The 21327-nt window shown below is 61.9% G+C and overlaps 1 long non-coding RNA gene across 1 annotated transcript; it reads left to right on the top strand.

The window, feature by feature from the left end:
* The first annotated feature begins 9090 nt into the window (after positions 1-9090).
* On the top strand, positions 9091-13776 carry LOC142360025 (uncharacterized). The gene is made up of 2 exons (XR_012762783.1): positions 9091-9609; positions 13546-13776. It is a non-coding gene; the product is annotated as an uncharacterized LOC142360025 (long non-coding RNA).
* The last annotated feature ends 7551 nt before the right edge of the window (positions 13777-21327 follow it).

Raw genomic sequence — 21327 nt, forward strand, 5'->3', positions numbered from 1 at the left:
CTGCACCCTGCTCCTCATTTTTGGCGGCCTCTGCCGAGCAGCGCATCGCTCCTGGAGCCGACTGACCGACTGTTCCCTGCTGGAGCAACGGGCGCAGCTGCGGGAAGGACTGCCGAGGTGTCGGAGGGGCAGAGGGAGCATCGGGGGCCCCGAGCCCCGGAGCAGAGCGGCTCCCGGGACTGGCTGGGTGCGTGACTGAATAAAGACCTGCGGTCCCTTTTGCCCTCGCGGCTGCGTTTGTGCGTGGTTTGCACGGGACGAGGGGCTGCGCCAGAGCCCAGGGGAGGAGGGGACGGGCTGTGGGGCAGGGGCGACGGCCCCCTGTTCCTGCCGGGCTCCAGCCGTGGGCCGGGGCCGCCCCAGGTGCGGGCAGCACGGCTGATGGCGACGGCCCCTCCCTCTGCCGGTGGAGGGCCCGGTGCTGCCGTGACCGGGGTGGCCGTGGAGGGGCCGGTGCGAGCCGAGGGAGGAGCGGAGCCGTGACCGGGCTGCGGCTGCAGGGAGGGAGAAGGTGAGCGCGGGGCGGTCGATGGAGCGGCGGGTCCCGGGGAAAGCCCCGAGGCGGGCGACGGTACCTGCCGAGCGGGGTCCGTGTGGGAGGCAAGGAGCGGCGGGGGTCCAGCGCCGTTTCGGGCACGGTGTCCCCGCAAGCCGAGGCCCGCAGCTCCCGCGGCGTGCTGGGAGCTGTAGTGCTGGGGCGCGGGGCGCGCTGTCGGTCACGCTACTCCCCGGGGCATGCCGGGAGGTGTAGTCTTCCGGCTGCCGGGCGGCCGAGCCCTGCTAGCCAGGGCATGCCGGGAGGTGTCGTTTTCAGGGACTCGGCTGCCGGGCAGCCGCATTGCTCTCGGGCATGTGCGACGAGGCGTTGTGCTTGGTCCCGCCACAGCCCCCGCCGCGCGGGACGAAGGGTAGTTCTGTGGTCAGTTCCGTGTGTTTTTCTGCAGCCTTCCCGCTGCGTCCGGTCCCCAGAAAGCGGTGCGGCCGCGCCTCGACCGGGCGTGCCGCAGGGCTCGCTGCTGCCACCCGGTGAGCAAAGTTCGTTACTGCGGCTCGGGTGGCGCCAATGCGCGGTGGCGCCGAGTCCAAGAGCTCGCTGCTGCCACCCGGTGACCAAAGTTCGGTACTGCGGCTCGGGAGACGCGAATGCGCGGTGGCGCCGTGTCCAAGAGCTCGCTGCTGCCACCCGGTGACCAAAATTCGGTACTGCCGCTCGAGTGGCACAGGTGCTGTGCGCGCTGGGAGGAGCCGTGCCCTGTGTGTCCGGTGCTGCAATAAAGGACGCCTGCCTGCTTGCTGAAATGCCCAAACGGCTTCAGAGGGTCTTTGTGTTTGCCCAATGACGGCACCGTGGGATCCAGCCGTGGGCCGGAGCCGGAGGAGCCCCAGGTGCGGGCAGCACGGCTGATGGCGACGGCCCCTCCCTCTGCCGGTGGAGGGCCCGGTGCTGCCGTGGCCCGGGTGGCTGTGGAGGGGCCGGTGCGAGTCGAGGGAGGAGCGGAGCCGTAGCCGGGTTGCGGCTGCAGCGAGGGAGAAGGTGAGCGCGGGGTGTGTGGGGGTGTGGATGGAGTGGCAGGTCCTGGGGAAAAGCCCCCGGGAGGTCGGGGTCTGGGTCGGGGGCAAGGAGCGGCGGGGGTGCGGCGCCGTCTCGGAGCCGCGAGTCGGGGGCTGCTCGGAGCGGGAGGCGCGCGGCAGGGCGCTGCCCGGAGCCGTGCGGAGGTGCCGCCCCGTGCCGGCGGCGCCGCCCCGTGCCGGCGGCGCGCGCTGCCTGGACCCGGAGGTGGGGCCGGGCGTGGGCGCCGCGCCGTGTCCGCTGGCGCCGTCCCCTGGCCGCGATGCGGTACTGCAGCTCGGCGTTCCGCGCAGGGACTGGGGACTGGCCACTCCGGCGCGCCGTCGGCACGTGGCGCATGCGCGGTGCGGCGCAGCAGCATGGCGGCGCCCTGGTGTCGGGTGCCGGGGCGGCGGGGGAGCAGAGAGGCCAGCCGTGAGGCACGGGCTCCCCTGCGACGGGTGCGGGGGTGCGTGGTGGCTGCCCGAGGGTGGTGGGACGGGAAGCTTCGAGCCGCCCGCTGTGACAGGCTGCCGGTGCGCTGGAGGCGAGGCGGGTGCGGGCAGCCCCGGGGCCAGAGGCGGGAGGTGACGCAGGGGAAGGGGGGAAGGAGGCGGGCACCCCCCCCAACTAGGCAGCGCTCCCCGGCCCCGCTCGCCCCGCGCAGCCGCCCCCAGCTCCAGCACGTCCCCTGAAGCCTGTCCCGGAGCCCCCGGCCTCCCCCAAGGCCCGTGGTGCGGGCGGCACACTGGGCCTCGAGCGTGCCTCGTCCTCCCTTAACGCGGTCGCCGCTGCTTCTTTCTCTGTGGCAGGGGCCGCGCTGAGGACGCGTTTGTCCGTTCCTGCCCTGGGGATGCCGTTGGCTGCGCCCGCTCCAGGCTTGTGAGGGCTGTGTGTGCCGGGCCTCGGTCTCCTGGCGTCGTGGGGGCGAAAAGGGAGAGGCGGAGCGCTGAGTGGCTGCGGACGGGAGCTGGCGGGGCTGAAGCTGGAGAGTCCCGAGAAGGCTGAAGAAGAAGAAAAAATGGAAGGCCACCTGGCTGGCAGCTGCCTGGCTCCGCAGGCAGGAGAGAGCCTGCCTCTGCGGGTGAGGAAGGCTCCCTCTTGGTAGCCTGCAGCAGGCCAGGCCGCCAGCGTGTCCCGCAGGGTCTGTATGTGTCACCAGCAGCAGCATGGTACGGTTGTGGAGCGCGTGAGCGAGCGAGGCTACGTGCCTAGGGAGCCTCGTGTCCTGAGAGCCGCGCCACATGCGCGTTTTTTCTTAGGTGTAGGACAGCCAAGCGACCGGAGTTACGGAAGAGGAAGGGAGGAGCGCAGGAGAGAGAAGCGCCTGAAGCGGCAGAGTCTCCCGGCAGCGCCGAGAGTGAGATCTGCGGTGAGTGGCGGGCCTCCGGGGCCCTGTCGCCCCTCTTCTGCGTCCCGGGCCCTCCCCTGGATCCTCCTCTCTCCCACGCTGCTGTGATTGTTTTGTTTGTTTTTTTTTTTTCTTTTTCCTTTTCTTTCCCTTTCCCTGTACCTCCCGTCTTCTGTCTGTGTTTGTGTCCTGCTACCTCTCCCTCTTTTTCTCCCTCCAGAATTTCTTTAGCCGGCTCCCTGTCTCTGTTGCTCTGTTTCTCTGTCCTGCTGCCTGTCCGGTCGTTTCTTGCTATACGTCCCTGTTCAGCCAGCTCTCCCTTTTTGCCCTTCTCTCCTTCTCTGTCCTGCTTCATGGCCCTTTCTCTCCGTCCTGTAGCCCCTTGCTGGTTTGTTTTGGGGTTTCCCTGCACACCCCCCCCCCGCCCCCCCTCTTCTTGGTCTCTTTGTCTAGATCTGACCCTTTCTTTGTTTCTCGGTCCCTTTTTTCCTGTTCACTGTCCTTTTTCTCTCTCTGCCTGTGTGTCCTGTGCTCCATTGCCATCTTTGTCTCTCCTTTCTTCTTCATCTCCTCCCCCTGCCCCTGTCTCTCTCTCCCTCTTTCGCGCTCACCGGCCCAACATTTTCGTGCTCCGTCTCTGCAAGGCTCCTCGTCCCTGTTTTTCTTGATTTCTCTACCTCTCTGGCGTTTTCTTTCGACCCTTCTTTCTCTCTGAGCTCCTCGGTCTTCTCCCGTGTCTTATTTTCGTCTTCCTAGTGCTCTGCCCTGCTCCCCGTCACTTATTTTCTCTCTCCGTTTCTCTGCCCTGCTCCCCCTCGCTCTCTTTCTTTCTCCGTTCCCCTCTGCTGCTCCACAGCAGTGTTTTTCCTTTCTCCGGCTCTCTGACCTGCTCCCCGCCCACCCAGGTTGGCCGTCCCAGGTTTTGTGCTGTTTTTTCCCTTCTCCGCCTCTCTCTCCTGCTGCCCAGCCGAGGCGTTTCCCCCTCCGTCTCTGTCCTGCTCCCCTGTCTCTTATTTTTGCCTGTCTTTCACTTTATCCTGCCTCCCTGTCCCCTTTTTCTCTCTCAGTATCACCTTGTCCCACTCCCTTTCTTTGACAATCTGTCCTGCTCCTTGTCCTTCTCTTTCCCTTCTCTGTCATTCCCCATCCTTCTTCTGGCCTTTCTTCCTTCTCTTTCTACCCTGCTGCCGCAGTGCTTCTTTCTCCATCGCTGTCCTGCTCCCTGGCCCTTGTTTCCTCTCGCCGTCACTCTGTCCTGGTTCCTGTCCCCCGGTTTTTCTGTCTCTGTGTCTCTGTCCTGCTGCCTGTCTGGTTGTTTCTTGCTATACGTCCCTGTCCAGCCGGCTCTCCCTTTTTGCCTTTCTCTCCTTCTCTGTCTTGCTTCCCGGCCCTTTCTTCTCTTCCTCTCTCTCTGTCCACTAGCCCCTTGCTGGTTTGTGTTGGGGTTCCAACCCTAACCACCCTCTTCTTCGTCTGACCCTTTCTTTGTTTCTTAATACCTTTTTCCCTGTTCACTGTTGTTTTTCTCTTTCTGTCAGTGTGTGGGGACGGGGGTGGGAAGCTCGGGGCGGGGAGTGGAGGCTGGAAAGAGGTAGGAGGTTGCAGAGGGGTGGGAAGCTGAACTATGTAGAGGCCAGCAAAATGGGAGGTAGGAGGCTGATGAGGGGTGGGAGGCTGGGGGCGAGAGTAGAGACCAGAAAAAGAAGGAGGCCGGAAAGGGGTGGGAGGCCGCAGCAGGGTGGGAGGCCGGGGGCGAGAGTAGAGGCCAGAAAGAAAAAAAGGAGGCCGGAAAGGGGTGGGGGCTGCAGAGGGGTGGGAGGCCAGGGGCGAGAGTAGAGGCCAGAAAGAAAAAAAGGAGGCCGGAAAGGGGTGGGAGGCCGCAGAGGGGTGGGAGGCCAGGGGCGAGAGTAGAGGCCAGAAAAAAAGGAGGCTGGAAAGAGATGGGAGGCTGGGGGGTGCGAGTAGAGGCCAGAAAGGCCCTTTTCTTCCGGCTTCTTCCCTGTCTTTATCTCTCTTTCCTGCCTTGTTTATTCCTCTGATTCAAGTTCTCTCTCGATCTGTGAGTTCTGCTTCCCACTCATCATATTCTCTCTCTTTCTCTGTCCTATTCCTGCATACAGTGTGCAGTGAGGCTTCTTGTCTAGGAAGCCGCGTCTCGTATGAGCTCTAAGACAACCACATGCATTTTCTCTCAGGTGGAGGCGAGCCAAACGATTTGAGTTACAGAAGAAGAAGGGAAGAGAGGAGAGAGAAGCATCTGAAGTGTCCAAGTCTCCCGGCAGCACCGAGAGCGAGAGCTGCGGTGAGTCCTGGGCCCTCGGGGCCCTGTCACCCCTCTTCTGCATCCTGGGCCCTCCCCTGGCTCCCTCTCTTTCCCACACTGCTACGACTATTTTTTTTTCTGCTCTTGTGTACCGTCTTTCTCCATCTGTCTCTGACTTGTCCCCATCTTTTAGGTCCTCCCTCTTTCTGCCCTGCAGCCCGTGGCGTTTTTTTCCGTCTTCCCCTCTTTCTGTTCAGCTCCCGGTTACTACTTTTGCTTTCCTCCTGCTCTGTAGCCTGTCAGTACTTTTGCTGTCTCTGGTGCTCTTTTGTCTGGCTCCTTGTCCCTTGATTTGAGGCCTTCCTTCTCGGCTCCATAGCGCGTCACAGATCTACTGCTTTCTCCATGTCTATTCTATTCTATTTCCTCATCTCTCTTTGCCCAGGTCCCTGCCGCTATTCTTTTTTCCTCTTTCAATGCTACAGGGTTTTTTTTTGCATCTCCTTCCTGCTCCCCGTTCTTCATTTTCGGTCTCTGTCCTGCTCCCTCTTCTTCTTTCTGCTGCCACTCTTCCTCTCTTCCTGCTGCTTCTTTCTCCATCTCTGTGGGACTGCCTGTCCCCGTGCTTCTCTCGCTGTCCCTTTCCCCGCTTCGTGCTTTCTCGTTACACCGCCGCTGTCCAGCCATCTGTCACTTTTCTCCTCTCTTGTAGTGGCCTGCACCCTGCTCCTCATTTTTGGCGGCCTCTGCCGAGCAGCGCATCGCTCCGGGAGCGGACTGACCGACTGTTCCCTGCTGGAGCAACGGGCGCAGCTGCGGGAAGGACTGCCGAGGTGTCGGAGGGGCAGAGGGAGCATCGGGGGCCCCGAGCCCCGGAGCAGAGCGGCTCCCGAGACTGGCTGGGTGCGTGACTGAATAAAGACCTGCGGTCCCTTTTGCCCTCGCGGCTGCATTTGTGCTTGGTTTGCACGGGACGAGGGGCTGCGCCAGAGCCCAAGGGAGGAGGGGACGGGCTGTGGGGCAGGGGCGACGGCCCCCTGTTCCTGCCGGGCTCCAGTCGTGGGCCCGGGGCCGGGGGAGCCCCAGGTGTGGGCAGCACGGCTGATGGCGACGGCCCCTCCCTCTGCCGGTGGAGGGCCCGGTGCTGCCGTGACCGGGGTGGCCGTGGAGGGGCCGGTGCGAGCCGAGGGAGGAGCGGAGCCGTGGCCGGGCTGCGGCTGCAGCGAGGGAGAAGGTGAGCGCGGGGTGCGGGGGGAGGTGGATGGAGCAGCGCGTCCCGGGGAAAAGCCCCCGGGAGGGCGGGGTCCGTGTCGGGGACAGGGAGGGGCGGGGGTTCGGCGCCGTGTCGGAGCCGCGAGTCGGGGGCTGCCCGGAGCCGTGCGGAGGTGCCGCCCCGTGCCGGCGGCGCGCGCTGCCCCGACCCGGAGCGGTACTGCAGCCAGGCGTTCCGCGCAGGGACTGGGGGCTGGCCACTCCGGCGCGCCGTCGGCGCGTGGCGCATGCGCAGTGCGGCGCAGCAGCATGGCGGCGCCCTGGTGTCGGGTGCCGGGGCGGCGGGGGAGCAGAGAGGCCAGCCGTGAGGCGCGGGCTCCCCTCCGGCGGGTGCGGGGGTGCGTGGTGGTTGCCCGAGGGTGGTGGGACGGGAAGCTTCGAGCCGTCCGCTGTGACAGGCTGCCGGTGCGCTGGAGGCGAGGCGGGTGCGGGCAGCCCCGGGGCCAGAGGCGGGAGGTGACGGAAGGGAAGGGGGGAAGGAGGCGGGCACCCCCCCCAACTCGGCAGCGCTCCCCGGCCCCGCTCGCCCCGCGCAGCCGCCCCCAGCCCCAGCACGTCCCCTGAAGCCTGTCCCGGAGCCCCCGGCCTCCCCCAAGGCCCGTGGTGCGGGCGGCACACTGGGCCTCGAGCGTGCCTCGGCCTCCCTTAACGCGGTCGCCGCTGCTTCTTTCTCTGTGGCAGGGGCCGCGCTGAGGACGCGTTTGTCCGTTCCTGCCCTGGGGATGCCGTTGGCTGCGCCCGCTCCAGGCTTGTGAGGGCTGTGTGTGCCGGGCCTCGGTCTCCTGGCGTCGTGGGGGCGAAAAGGGAGAGGCGGAGCGCTGAGTGGCTGCGGACGGGAGCTGGCGGGGCTGAAGCTGGAGAGTCCCGAGAAGGCTGAAGAAGAAGAAAAAATGGAAGGCCACCTGGCTGGCAGCTGCCTGGCTCCGCAGGCAGGAGAGAGCCTGCCTCTGCGGGTGAGGAAGGCTCCCTCTTGGTAGCCTGCAGCAGGCCAGGCCGCCAGCGTGTCCCGCAGGGTCTGTATGTGTCACCAGCAGCAGCATGGTACGGTTGTGGAGCGCGTGAGCGAGCGAGGCTACGTGTCTAGGGAGCCTCGTCTCCTAAGAGCCGCGACACATGCGCGTTTTTTCTTAGGTGTAGGACAGCCAAGCGACCGGAGTTACGGAAGAGGAAGGGAGGAGCGCAGGAGAGAGAAGCGCCTGAAGCGGCAGAGTCTCCCGGCAGCGCCGAGAGTGAGAGCTGCGGTGAGTGGCGGGCCTCCGGGGCCCTGTCGCTCCTCTTCTGCGTCCCGGGCCCTCCCCTGGATCCTTCTCTCTCCCATGCTGCTGTGATTCCTCCTCCCCCCCCCCCCCCCCCAGCTTTTCTTTTCCTTCCCTGTACCTCCCCTTCTTTTGTCTGTATTTGTTTCTCTGTCCCGCTCGTTTCCTCTCTATTCCTCATTCCCTGTCCTTGTTGCTGTTTTTTCTTTCTCCATCTCTGTGCCCTGCTGCCTATCTCTGTCCAGTTCCCTTTCTGTTTGCTGGGTTGTTTTTTTTTTTTTTGCTCCTCATTCCTCTGCCTTGCTCTGTTCCGTCCTCTCACTCCCGCAGTGTCGTGCTGTGTGTTACCCGTCCTTCTCCCTGTGTTTTTTTGTTCCTCTTGCTCTGTGCCTCTGTCCTGCTGCCTGTAAGTAATTTTTTATTCTCCGTATTTCTGTTATTCTGCCTGTGGCTATTTTTTTTGTTCTCTACCTCTCTCCTGCTCCCCACCCTCACCTTTCTCTCCCTGACGTTCTTTCCTCTTCCCAGTACCTCTGCTTTTCTGCGCCCTTGCACTCCATTTCCTCCATCTCGCTCTATCACGCTGTCTTGCTCCCCATCCCTCCCTTTTCCTTTCTACCCTTCCGATGTGTGTGTCCCCCAAGTGCCCCTTTGACGTGTCCCAGTCTTTCTGTCTACACCCTCCTGTCATTCTCCTTCTCTTGCTCTTCTTGCTCTTTTTCTCTGTGCTGCGGCCCATCACTGTTCTTTCCTCCTCCATCCCTTTGTTGCGCTGCCTGTCCTTGTCAGTTTTGCCCTGTGTTCTGGCTCCAGTCTTGCCTTGTTTTCTGCATCTCTGTCCTTTTCCCTGTACTTTTTTCTCTCTGCTCCTCAGTCCTTCTCCCTCGTCTTGTTTTTCTCTTTCTGCCGTCCCTCTCTTTTTGTCTGTGACCCTCTGTGCTCTTCTCCTTCTCCCTCTCAGTTTGCGGTTGTCTTATGTGTCCCCTTCTCTGTCTCTCTCTTCTGCTGTCCTGCTCCCCAGCCCCATTATTTATTGCTTCACCCCTCGGTCTTGCTCTCAGTCCCTGTTTTCTCTTGTGCTCCACCTCGCTGCCGTTCTCTCGGTTGCTCTCGGTTGCTGTCTGTCCCAGCGTCCTGCTCCCTGTCGCGCTCTCTTTCACAGTATCTTTCTTTCTGGCGTCCTGTCCCTCACCGGTTTTCTCTGTCACTCTGTCCTTCCTCCTGTCTTTTCCTTGTGCCTCTGGCCTCCTACTCGTCGCTACTTTTTTCTTCCTTTCTCTACCTCTCTGCCTCTGTCCTGTCGCTTTCTTCCTCTCTCTGTCGCCAGCATTTCTTTCTCCATCTGTGCCCCCCTCCCTGTCCCTTTTCTCTCATTCTCTCTGTCCTCCATCCTCCCCGTAACTCTTTGTCTGTATATCTCCATACTGCTGCCTGTCCCTTTGTTTCTTGCTATATGCCCCTGTCCAGCTTGCTGTCCCGTTATTCTCCTCTGTCCTGCTCCTTGGCCTTTTTTCTCATCCTGCAGCCCATCACTGTTTTCACTTTCTCCACCTCTTTGTCCTGATCTGTGTGTCTTCTGCCCTCGTCCATCTGGCTTGTTGCCTGTACGTTTGTCTCCCTCCGGCGTTCTTTATTCCCCTGATTCAGTTTCTCTCTTGATCCGTCAGTTCTGCTGCCCGCTCGTCATTCTCTCACTCTCTCTCTTTCCCTCTTGTCTTGTTCCTGCGCGTAGTGCGTGAGCAGGCGAGGCTACGTGTCTAGGGAGCCTTGTCTCGCAAGAGCTGCGAGACATGGACGTTTTCTCTTAGGTGGGGGACAGCCAAGCGACCGGAGTTACGGAAGAGGAAGGGAGGAGAGCAGGAGAGAGAAGCGTCTGAAGCGGCAGAGTCTCCCGGCAGCGCCGAGAGCGAGATCTGCGGTGAGTGCCGGGCCCTCGGGGCCCTGTCGCCCCTCTTCTGCATCCCGGGCTCTCCCCTGGATCCCTCTCTTTCCCACACTGCTGTGATTTTTGGCTTTTTTTTCCTCCCTGCCCCCTCCAACCCCCTCCCCGCTCCCGTGTACCTGCTTTCTCCATCTCTGACCAGCTCCCTGTCCCCATCTTTTAGGTCCTCCCTCTCTCTGCCCTGTAGCCCGTGGCTTTTTTTTCCTTCCCTATCTCTTTCTGTCTGGCTCCCGATCACGGTTTTTGCTTTCCCCCCTCTCTGCCCTATAGCCCGTCGGTACTTTTGCCGTCTCTGGGACTCTCTGTCCGGCTCCCTGTCCCTCTGGTTCAAGGTCTTCCTTCTCAGCTCCGTAGCACGTTGCGCGTCTGCCTCTTTCTCTATCTCTCTCTATTCTGCTCCCTGCCCCTCATTTTGAATTCCTCCCTCTCTGTCCTGTCGCTCCTTTTCCCTTTCTGCATCTCCGTCTTTTTTCTCTTTTTCTTTCTCTGTCTCTCTCTGTCCAACTCCCTGTCTCTAAGTTTCAGTTCCTCGCCCTCTCTGCGGAAGCTGTCGGGACTTTTTGCCTTCGCAGTCTCTCTGTTCTGGCTTCCTGTCCCTGTTTTTTCATTCCTCCCTCTCTGCCCTGTTACCCGTCACCATTTTTATTTTCTCCGTCTCTTCTGGCTCAAGGTCCTGATTTTTTTAAGTTCCTCCCTCTCTGCCCCATACCCTGTCACTTCTGCAGGTCTGTTTCTCCACCCTCTCCCTGTGCGGCTCCCAGCCCCTCTTTCGCACTTCCTCCCTCCGGAGCCTGCGGCCTGTTGCTTTCCCCCCCTCTTATTTCTCTCTCTCTGTCTCTCGCTGTCTCCCCGCCCCTGTTTTTTCGTTCCTCCTGTCTCTGCCCTAGAGCCCGTCAGGAGTTCTTTCATTCTCTGGCGCTCTCTTTCCAGTTCCCAGGCCCTGGTTTTCAATGTTGTCCTCCTGTCTTCCCTGTGCCACGGCGCGATTTCATTTCTTTTGCCGTCTCTCCCGGTCCGGCTCCCCGCCAGGATTTTTTAATCCCCCCCTCTCTGTCTTGTAGCCCATTGCTGTTTTCTCTGTCTCTGTGTCCCTCTGTCCGGCTCCCTGTCTTTACTTATTATTTTTGTTGAATTCCTCCCTCTCTGCCCTGTACGCGGTGCTGTTTACACTTTCGTTCCCGGACGTCTCTCTGTAGATTGCTCCCAGTCCTGTTTTTTTTAATTCCTCTCTCTCTGTCTGTCATGGTTTAACTTGGCAGCCGGCAACTAAGCACTAGAGAGCTGCTCGCTCACAGCCCCCACCCCCGGCCCGTTCCCTCCCCAGCGGGATGCGGAGGACAAATGGACCAAAGGTAAAACTTGTCGGTTGAGATAAAGACAGTTTAGTAAGGCAACAAAGGAAATACTGTTGATAATTCTAATAACGATGATAATAATTGCAACAACGCACATGCGAACCAAACTATACGCAGTACAGTTTCTCTCACCACCCGATGACCGGTGCACAGGCAGTCCCCGAACAGCGATTGCGGAACCCGGAAATCGCAAGTTTCGCTAAATTCCAAAATAGTTTGACCTCCCGGACGAGAGCGGGTTCCAACTCGCGGAAACGAGAAGAGCTGATTCCTGCCCCGCAGCCAGCCCCCATTTATAAGCTGCGCGTGACGTCTGTGGTACGGAATATTTCCACTGGCCAGCTTGGGCTAGCCCTGTAGCCTGTCGCAGGTGGTGGTGCTGTGTTTCCCCCCCGGCCATTTCTTTCTCGTTGCGCTCTGTCCGGCTTCCTGTCCCTACTTTTCAGTTCTTCCCTCGCTGCCCTGTGGCCTGTTGCTATCTTCCCTTTTTCTGTCTCTCTGTGTATGGCTCCCGCTCCCTTCCTTTTTGAAATTCCTCCCTCTCCGTCTGGGAGCCCATCGTGGTTTTTCCTTTCTGCGTCTCTCTCTGGCTGGCTTCTGCTCCCTGGTTTTCAATTTCTTCCTTCTGGGCCCTTTAGCCTGTGGCAATTTTACTTCTTTCTCGGTCTCTGGATCCCAATTTTTTAATTCCTCCTCGTCTCCCCTCCTGCATCCCTTTTTCCAGCTCCCTCCCCGGCTCCCTATCCCTGTGGTTTAATTCCTCCCTCTCTGCTCTCTAGCTTTTGCTGTACTTCCTGTGTGCCTTGCTCCGCATCTGGCGCCTCGCCCCTGTCTTCGCATTCCTCCCTATAGCCCATCACTGTCCTTGTCTTTTGTCATCGATCTGGTCCAGATCCCTGTTTTTGCCGCCTTCTCTCTCTGCCTTATTGCCCCTGGCTATTTCTTCTTCCTCCCTCTCTGACTGCCCGGCTCCGGATCCCTATTGTTTCATTCCTCCCTCTCTGTCCTGTGGCCCGTCGGTATTTTTTCTTTCTCTGGCTCTCTTTGTCTGGCTCCCTGTCCCTGTTGTTCAGCTTCTTCCTTCTTGGCACTGTAGCGTGTTGTGATTCTGTTTCTTTCTCCACCTCTCTGTCTTCCCAGCTTCTCGTCCCTCACTTTTAAGTCCTCCCTCTCCATCCTGTTGCCTATTGGATTCAGCCCCGCCCCCCCGCCTTTCAGTCTTTCTTGCTTCCCGTGCCTGTTTTTAAGTCCTCCCTCTCTGCCACATCACCCATTGCTTTTTTCTTTTCTCCATCTCTCTATGTCTGTCTCACTGCCCTTGTTTTTTAGTTCTTCCTCTCTGCCCTATGCCCTGCTGCTGTGTTTGCCTTTCTCGGTCCCTCCCTGTGCGGCTCCCTGTCCCCATTTATTAACTCTTACCTCTTCTTCCTGCACCCACCACTGTTCTCCGCGATCTCCCTCTCTCTCTGTCTGGCTCCCCGTCCTCAGTGTTTAATTCGTCCCTCTGCCCCCTGTAGCCCCACGCTATTGGTCTGTCTGTCTCCCTCTCTCTGTGTCCAGCTCCCTGGCGCTGTTTTTTGCTTCCCCCAGCCCATCTTGTAGCCCATCACTGGTTTTGTTTCGTTGGTTTTTTGGTCTTCCTCTGTGTCTCGCTGTCCAGCTCCTGGTCGCGGTTCTTCAATCCCTCCGTCTTCCCTGGAGCGTGCTTTTGCTTTTTTTCCATTCTCCATTGTGCTCTGTCCGGTCCCCTGTTGCTCTTTATCCATTCCTCCCTCTCTGCCCCGTGGCCCGTCACTTTTTCTCCTTTTATTTCTGCCTTTCCCTCTGTCCGACTCCCTGTGCCTGGTTTTTAAATTCCTTCCTCTCTGCCCTGTCACCCGTGCCATCTTTTGCCTTTCTCGGTCTCTCTCTGGCCAGCGCTCTGTCCATATTCATTGATTCTTCCCTCTCCACCTCGTAGCCTGTTGCTTTTGTCCTTTGTCCTTCTTACTTGTGTCTGTCTCCCCGATGACCCTGTTTTAGAATCCCCCCCCCTTTCTTTCTGTACGCATTACTCTCTGGCTTTTTGCTCTCTGGCTCTCTTTTGTTCAGCTCCCGCTCCCTACTTCTTAAGTCTTCCCTCTTTTCCCTGTAGCGTGTAGCTATGTGGTTTGTTTCGTGTTGTCCTGCCCACCCTCGCCCCTTCCCTCCGTCGTTTGCGTTCCCGGCTCCCTGTCCATGTTGTCTCATTCCTCCCTCTCTGCCCTGTTTTTGTAGCTTTTTTTTTTTGTCTTTCCCCATCTGTCTCAGTCCGGGTCCCTGCCCCTATTCATTTTTCCTCCCTTCCTGTCGTGCTGCCCGTTGCAGGTTTTTTCTGCGCCTCTGTCCTGCTCCCCCATCCTTTTTCGGTCTCTGTCCTGCTCCCTCTTCTTCTTTCTGCTGCCACTCTTCCTCTCTTCCTGCTGCTTCTTTCTCCATCTCTGTGGGACTGCCTGTCCCCGTCCTTCTCTCGCTGTCCCTTTCCCTGCTTCGTGCTTTCTCGTTACACCGCCGCTGTCACTTTTCTCCTCTCTTGTAGTGGCCTGCACCCTGCTCCTCATTTTTGGCGGCCTCTGCCGAGCAGCACATCGCTCCGGGAGCGGACTGACCGACTGTTCCCTGCTGGAGCAACGGGCGCAGCTGCGGGAAGGACTGCCGAGGTGTCGGAGGGGCAGAGGGAGCATCGGGGGCCCCGAGCCCCGGAGCAGAGCGGCTCCCGGGACTGGCTGGGTGCGTGACTGAATAAAGACCTGCGGTCCCTTTTGCCCTCGCGGCTGCGTTTGTGCGTGGTTTGCACGGGACGAGGGGCTGCGCCAGAGCCCAGGGGAGGAGGGGACGGGCTGTGGGGCAGGGGCGACGGCCCCCTGTTCCTGCCGGGCTCCAGCCGTGGGCCGGGGCCGCCCCAGGTGCGGGCAGCACGGCTGATGGCGACGGCCCCTCCCTCTGCCGGTGGAGGGCCCGGTGCTGCCGTGACCGGGGTGGCCGTGGAGGGGCCGGTGCGAGCCGAGGGAGGAGCGGAGCCGTGACCGGGCTGCGGCTGCAGGGAGGGAGAAGGTGAGCGCGGGGCGGTCGATGGAGCGGCGGGTCCCGGGGAAAGCCCCGAGGCGGGCGACGGTACCTGCCGAGCGGGGTCCGTGTGGGAGGCAAGGAGCGGCGGGGGTCCAGCGCCGTTTCGGGCACGGTGTCCCCGCAAGCCGAGGCCCGCAGCTCCCGCGGCGTGCTGGGAGCTGTAGTGCTGGGGCGCGGGGCGCGCTGTCGGTCACGCTACTCCCCGGGGCATGCCGGGAGGTGTAGTCTTCCGGCTGCCGGGCGGCCGAGCCCTGCTAGCCAGGGCATGCCGGGAGGTGTCGTTTTCAGGGACTCGGCTGCCGGGCAGCCGCATTGCTCTCGGGCATGTGCGACGAGGCATTGTGCTTGGTCCCGCCACAGCCCCCGCTGCGCGGGACGAAGGGTAGTTCTGTGGTCAGTTCCGTGTGTTTTTCTGCAGCCTTCCCGCTGCGTCCGGTCCCCAGAAAGCGGTGCGGCCGCGCCTCGACCGGGCGTGCCGCAGGGCTCGCTGCTGCCACCCGGTGAGCAAAGTTCGTTACTGCGGCTCGGGTGGCGCCAATGCGCGGTGGCGCCGAGTCCAAGAGCTCGCTGCTGCCACCCGGTGACCAAAGTTCGGTACTGCGGCTCGGGAGACGCGAATGCGCGGTGGCGCCGTGTCCAAGAGCTCGCTGCTGCCACCCGGTGACCAAAATTCGGTACTGCCGCTCGAGTGGCACAGGTGCCGTGCGCGCTGGGAGGAGCCGTGCCCTGTGTGTCCGGTGCTGCAATAAAGGACGCCTGCCTGCTTGCTGAAATGCCCAAACGGCTTCAGAGGGTCTTTGTGTTTGCCCAATGACGGCACCGTGGGATCCAGCCGTGGGCCGGAGCCGGAGGAGCCCCGGGTGCGGGCAGCACGGCTGATGGCGACGGCCCATCCCTCTGCCGGTGGAGGGCCCGGTGCTGCCGTGGCCCGGGTGGCTGTGGAGGGGCCGGTGCGAGTCGAGGGAGGAGCGGAGCCGTAGCCGGGTTGCGGCTGCAGCGAGGGAGAAGGTGAGCGCGGGGTGTGTGGGGGTGTGGATGGAGTGGCAGGTCCTGGGGAAAAGCCCCCGGGAGGTCGGGGGCAAGGAGCGGCGGGGGTGCGGCGCCGTCTCGGAGCCGCGAGTCGGGGGCTGCTCGGAGCGGGAGGCGCGCGGCAGGGCGCTGCCCGGAGCCGTGCGGAGGTGCCGCCCCGTGCCGGCGGCGCCGCCCCGTGCCGGCGGCGCGCGCTGCCTGGACCCGGAGGTGGGGCCGGGCGTGGGCGCCGCGCCGTGTCCGCTGGCGCCGTCCCCTGGCCGCGATGCGGTACTGCAGCTCGGCGTTCCGCGCAGGGACTGGGGACTGGCCACTCCGGCGCGCCGTCGGCACGTGGCGCATGCGCGGTACGGCGCAGCAGCATGGCGGCGCCCTGGTGTCGGGTGCCGGGGCGGCGGGGGAGCAGAGAGGCCAGCCGTGAGGCGCGGGCTCCCCTCCGGCGGGTGCGGGGGTGCGTGGTGGTTTCCCGAGGGTGGTGGGACGGGAAGCTTCGAGCCGCCCGCTGCGGCAGGCTGCCGGTGCGCTGGAGGCGAGGCGGGTGCGGGCAGCCCCGGGGCCAGAGGCGGGAGGTGACGGAGGGGAAGGGGGGAAGGAGGCGGGCACCCCCCCCAACTCGGCAGCGCTCCCCGGCCCCGCTCGCCCCGCGCAGCCGCCCCCAGCTCCAGCACGTCCCCTGAAGCCTGTCCCGGAGCCCCCGGCCTCCCCCAAGGCCCGTGGTGCGGGCGGCACACTGGGCCTCGAGCGTGCCTCGTCCTCCCTTAACGCGGTCGCCGCTGCTTCTTTCTCTGTGGCAGGGGCCGCGCTGAGGACGCGTTTGTCCGTTCCTGCCCTGGGGATGCCGTTGGCTGCGCCCGCTCCAGGCTTGTGAGGGCTGTGTGTGCCGGGCCTTGGTCTCCTGGCGTCGTGGGGGCGAAAAGGGAGAGGCGGAGCGCTGAGTGGCTGCGGACGGGAGCTGGCGGGGCTGAAGCTGGAGAGTCCCGAGAAGGCTGAAGAAGAAGAAAAAATGGAAGGCCACCTGGCTGGCAGCTGCCTGGCTCCGCAGGCAGGAGAGAGCCTGCCTCTGCGGGTGAGGAAGGCTCCCTCTTGGTAGCCTGCAGCAGGCCAGGCCGCCAGCGTGTCCCGCAGGGTCTGTATGTGTCACCAGCAGCAGCATGGTACGGTTGTGGAGCGCGTGAGCGAGCGAGGCTACGTGCCTAGGGAGCCTCGTGTCCTGAGAGCCGCGCCACATGCGCGTTTTTTCTTAGGTGTAGGACAGCCAAGCGACCGGAGTTACGGAAGAGGAAGGGAGGAGCGCAGGAGAGAGAAGCGCCTGAAGCGGCAGAGTCTCCCGGCAGCGCCGAGAGCGAGATCTGCGGTGAGTGGCGGGCCTCCGGGGCCCTGTCGCCCCTCTTCTGCGTCCCGGGCCCTCCCCTGGATCCTCCTCTCTCCCACGCTGCTGTGATTGTTTTGTTTGTTTTTTTTTTTTCTTTTTCCTTTTCTTTCCCTTTCCCTGTACCTCCCGTCTTCTGTCTGTGTTTGTGTCCTGCTACCTCTCCCTCTTTTTCTCCCTCCAGAATTTCTTTAGCCGGCTCCCTGTCTCTGTTGCTCTGTTTCTCTGTCCTGCTGCCTGTCCGGTCGTTTCTTGCTATACGTCCCTGTTCAGCCAGCTCTCCCTTTTTGCCCTTCTCTCCTTCTCTGTCCTGCTTCATGGCCCTTTCTCTCCGTCCTGTAGCCCCTTGCTGGTTTGTTTTGGGGTTTCCCTGCACACCCCCCCCCGCCCCCTCTCTTCTTGGTCTCTTTGTCTAGATCTGACCCTTTCTTTGTTTCTCGGTCCCTTTTTTCCTGTTCACTGTCCTTTTTCTCTCTCTGCCTGTGTGTCCTGTGCTCCATTGCCATCTTTGTCTCTCCTTTCTTCTTCATCTCCTCCCCCTGCCCCTGTCTCTCTCTCCCTCTTTCGCGCTCACCGGCCCAACATTTTCGTGCTCCGTCTCTGCAAGGCTCCTCGTCCCTGTTTTTCTTGATTTCTCTACCTCTCTGGCGTTTTCTTTCGACCCTTCTTTCTCTCTGAGCTCCTCGGTCTTCTCCCGTGTCTTATTTTCGTCTTCCTAGTGCTCTGCCCTGCTCCCCGTCACTTATTTTCTCTCTCCGTTTCTCTGCCCTGCTCCCCCTCGCTCTCTTTCTTTCTCCGTTCCCCTCTGCTGCTCCACAGCAGTGTTTTTCCTTTCTCCGGCTCTCTGACCTGCTCCCCGCCCACCCAGGTTGGCCGTCCCAGGTTTTGTGCTGTTTTTTCCCTTCTCCGCCTCTCTCTCCTGCTGCCCAGCCGAGGCGTTTCCCCCTCCGTCTCTGTCCTGCTCCCCTGTCTCTTATTTTTGCCTGTCTTTCACTTTATCCTGCCTCCCTGTCCCCTTTTTCTCTCTCAGTATCACCTTGTCCCACTCCCTTTCTTTGACAATCTGTCCTGCTCCTTGTCCTTCTCTTTCCCTTCTCTGTCATTCCCCATCCTTCTTCTGGCCTTTCTTCCTTCTCTTTCTACCCTGCTGCCGCAGTGCTTCTTTCTCCATCGCTGTCCTGCTCCCTGGCCCTTGTTTCCTCTCGCCGTCACTCTGTCCTGGTTCCTGTCCCCCGGTTTTTCTGTCTCTGTGTCTCTGTCCTGCTGCCTGTCTGGTTGTTTCTTGCTATACGTCCCTGTCCAGCCGGCTCTCCCTTTTTGCCTTTCTCTCCTTCTCTGTCTTGCTTCCCGGCCCTTTCTTCTCTTCCTCTCTCTCTGTCCACTAGCCCCTTGCTGGTTTGTGTTGGGGTTCCAACCCTAACCACCCTCTTCTTCGTCTGACCCTTTCTTTGTTTCTTAATACCTTTTTCCCTGTTCACTGTTGTTTTTCTCTTTCTGTCAGTGTGTGGGGACGGGGGTGGGAAGCTCGGGGCGGGGAGTGGAGGCTGGAAAGAGGTAGGAGGTTGCAGAGGGGTGGGAAGCTGAACTATGTAGAGGCCAGCAAAATGGGAGGTAGGAGGCTGATGAGGGGTGGGAGGCTGGGGGCGAGAGTAGAGACCAGAAAAAGGAGGAGGCCGGAAAGGGGTGGGAGGCCGCAGCAGGGTGGGAGGCCGGGGGCGAGAGTAGAGGCCAGAAAGAAAAAAAGGAGGCCGGAAAGGGGTGGGAGGCCAGGGGCGAGAGTAGAGGCCAGAAAGAAAAAAAGGAGGCCGGAAAGGGGTGGGAGGCCAGGGGCGAGAGTAGAGGCCAGAAAAAAAGGAGGCTGGAAAGAGATGGGAGGCTGGGGGGTGCGAGTAGAGGCCAGAAAGGCCCTTTTCTTCCGGCTTCTTCCCTGTCTTTATCTCTCTTTCCTGCCTTGTTTATTCCTCTGATTCAAGTTCTCTCTCGATCTGTGAGTTCTGCTTCCCACTCATCATATTCTCTCTCTTTCTCTGTCCTATTCCTGCATACAGTGTGCAGTGAGGCTTCTTGTCTAGGAAGCCGCGTCTCGTATGAGCTCTAAGACAACCACATGCATTTTCTCTCAGGTGGAGGCGAGCCAAACGATTTGAGTTACAGAAGAAGAAGGGAAGAGAGAAGGAGAGAGAAGCATCTGAAGTGTCCAAGTCTCCCGGCAGCACCGAGAGCGAGAGCTGCGGTGAGTCCTGGGCCCTCGGGGCCCTGTCACCCCTCTTCTGCATCCTGGGCCCTCCCCTGGCTCCCTCTCTTTCCCACACTGCTACGACTATTTTTTTTTCTGCTCTTGTGTACCGTCTTTCTCCATCTGTCTCTGACTTGTCCCCATCTTTTAGGTCCTCCCTCTTTCTGCCCTGCAGCCCGTGGCGTTTTTTTCCGTCTTCCCCTCTTTCTGTTCAGCTCCCGGTTACTACTTTTGCTTTCCTCCTGCTCTGTAGCCTGTCAGTACTTTTGCTGTCTCTGGTGCTCTTTTGTCTGGCTCCTTGTCCCTTGATTTGAGGCCTTCCTTCTCGGCTCCATAGCGCGTCACAGATCTACTGCTTTCTCCATGTCTATTCTATTCTATTTCCTCATCTCTCTTTGCCCAGGTCCCTGCCGCTATTCTTTTTTCCTCTTTCAATGCTACAGGGTTTTTTTTTGCATCTCCTTCCTGCTCCCCGTTCTTCATTTTCGGTCTCTGTCCTGCTCCCTCTTCTTCTTTCTGCTGCCACTCTTCCTCTCTTCCTGCTGCTTCTTTCTCCATCTCTGTGGGACTGCCTGTCCCCGTGCTTCTCTCGCTGTCCCTTTCCCCGCTTCGTGCTTTCTCGTTACACCGCCGCTGTCCAGCCATCTGTCACTTTTCTCCTCTCTTGTAGTGGCCTGCACCCTGCTCCTCATTTTTGGCGGCCTCTGCCGAGCAGCGCATCGCTCCGGGAGCGGACTGACCGACTGTTCCCTGCTGGAGCAACGGGCGCAGCTGCGGGAAGGACTGCCGAGGTGTCGGAGGGGCAGAGGGAGCATCGGGGGCCCCGAGCCCCGGAGCAGAGCGGCTCCCGGGACTGGCTGGGTGCGTGACTGAATAAAGACCTGCGGTCCCTTTTGCCCTCGCGGCTGCGTTTGTGCGTGGTTTGCACGGGACGAGGGGCTGCGCCAGAGCCCAAGGGAGGAGGGGACGGGCTGTGGGGCAGGGGCGACGGCCCCCTGTTCCTGCCGGGCTCCAGTCGTGGGCCCGGGGCCGGGGGAGCCCCAGGTGTGGGCAGCACGGCTGATGGCGACGGCCCCTCCCTCTGCCGGTGGAGGGCCCGGTGCTGCCGTGACCGGGGTGGCCGTGGAGGGGCCGGTGCGAGCCGAGGGAGGAGCGGAGCCGTGGCCGGGCTGCGGCTGCAGCGAGGGAGAAGGTGAGCGCGGGGTGGGGGGGGAGGTGGATGGAGCAGCGCGTCCCGGGGAAAAGCCCCCGGGAGGGCGGGGTCCGTGTCGGGGACAGGGAGGGGCGGGGGTTCGGCGCCGTGTCGGAGCCGCGAGTCGGGGGCTGCCCGGAGCCGTGCGGAGGTGCCGCCCCGTGCCGGCGGCGCGCGCTGCCCCGACCCGGAGCGGTACTGCAGCCAGGCGTTCCGCGCAGGCTGTGGCCCCTCCGGCGCGCCGTCGGCGCGTGGCGCATGCGCAGTGCGGCGCAGCAGCATGGCGGCGCCCTGGTGTCGGGTGCCGGGGCGGCGGGGGAGCAGAGAGGCCAGCCGTGAGGCGCGGGCTCCCCTCCGGCGGGTGCGGGGGTGCGTGGTGGTTGCCCGAGGGTGGTGGGACGGGAAGCTTCGAGCCGTCCGCTGTGACAGGCTGCCGGTGCGCTGGAGGCGAGGCGGGTGCGGGCAGCCCCGGGGCCAGAGGCGGGAGGTGACGGAAGGGAAGGGGGGAAGGAGGCGGGCACCCCCCCCAACTCGGCAGCGCTCCCCGGCCCCGCTCGCCCCGCGCAGCCGCCCCCAGCCCCAGCACGTCCCCTGAAGCCTGTCCCGGAGCCCCCGGCCTCCCCCAAGGCCCGTGGTGCGGGCGGCACACTGGGCCTCGAGCGTGCCTCGGCCTCCCTTAACGCGGTCGCCGCTGCTTCTTTCTCTGTGGCAGGGGCCGCGCTGAGGACGCGTTTGTCCGTTCCTGCCCTGGGGATGCCGTTGGCTGCGCCCGCTCCAGGCTTGTGAGGGCTGTGTGTGCCGGGCCTCGGTCTCCTGGCGTCGTGGGGGCGAAAAGGGAGAGGCGGAGCGCTGAGTGGCTGCGGACGGGAGCTGGCGGGGCTGAAGCTGGAGAGTCCCGAGAAGGCTGAAGAAGAAGAAAAAATGGAAGGCCACCTGGCTGGCAGCTGCCTGGCTCCGCAGGCAGGAGAGAGCCTGCCTCTGCGGGTGAGGAAGGCTCCCTCTTGGTAGCCTGCAGCAGGCCAGGCCGCCAGCGTGTCCCGCAGGGTCTGTATGTGTCACCAGCAGCAGCATGGTACGGTTGTGGAGCGCGTGAGCGAGCGAGGCTACGTGCCTAGGGAGCCTCGTCTCCTAAGAGCCGCGACACATGCGCGTTTTTTCTTAGGTGTAGGACAGCCAAGCGACCGGAGTTACGGAAGAGGAAGGGAGGAGCGCAGGAGAGAGAAGCGCCTGAAGCGGCAGAGTCTCCCGGCAGCGCCGAGAGTGAGATCTGCAGTGAGTGGCGGGCCTCCGGGGCCCTGTCGCTCCTCTTCTGCGTCCCGGGCCCTCCCCTGGATCCTTCTCTCTCCCATGCTGCTGTGATTCCTCCTCCCCCCCCCCCCCCCCCAGCTTTTCTTTTCCTTCCCTGTACCTCCCCTTCTTTTGTCTG

Source organism: Opisthocomus hoazin, unplaced genomic scaffold, assembly GCF_030867145.1.
Source record: "Opisthocomus hoazin isolate bOpiHoa1 unplaced genomic scaffold, bOpiHoa1.hap1 HAP1_SCAFFOLD_229, whole genome shotgun sequence".
Lineage (NCBI taxonomy): Eukaryota > Metazoa > Chordata > Aves > Opisthocomiformes > Opisthocomidae > Opisthocomus > Opisthocomus hoazin.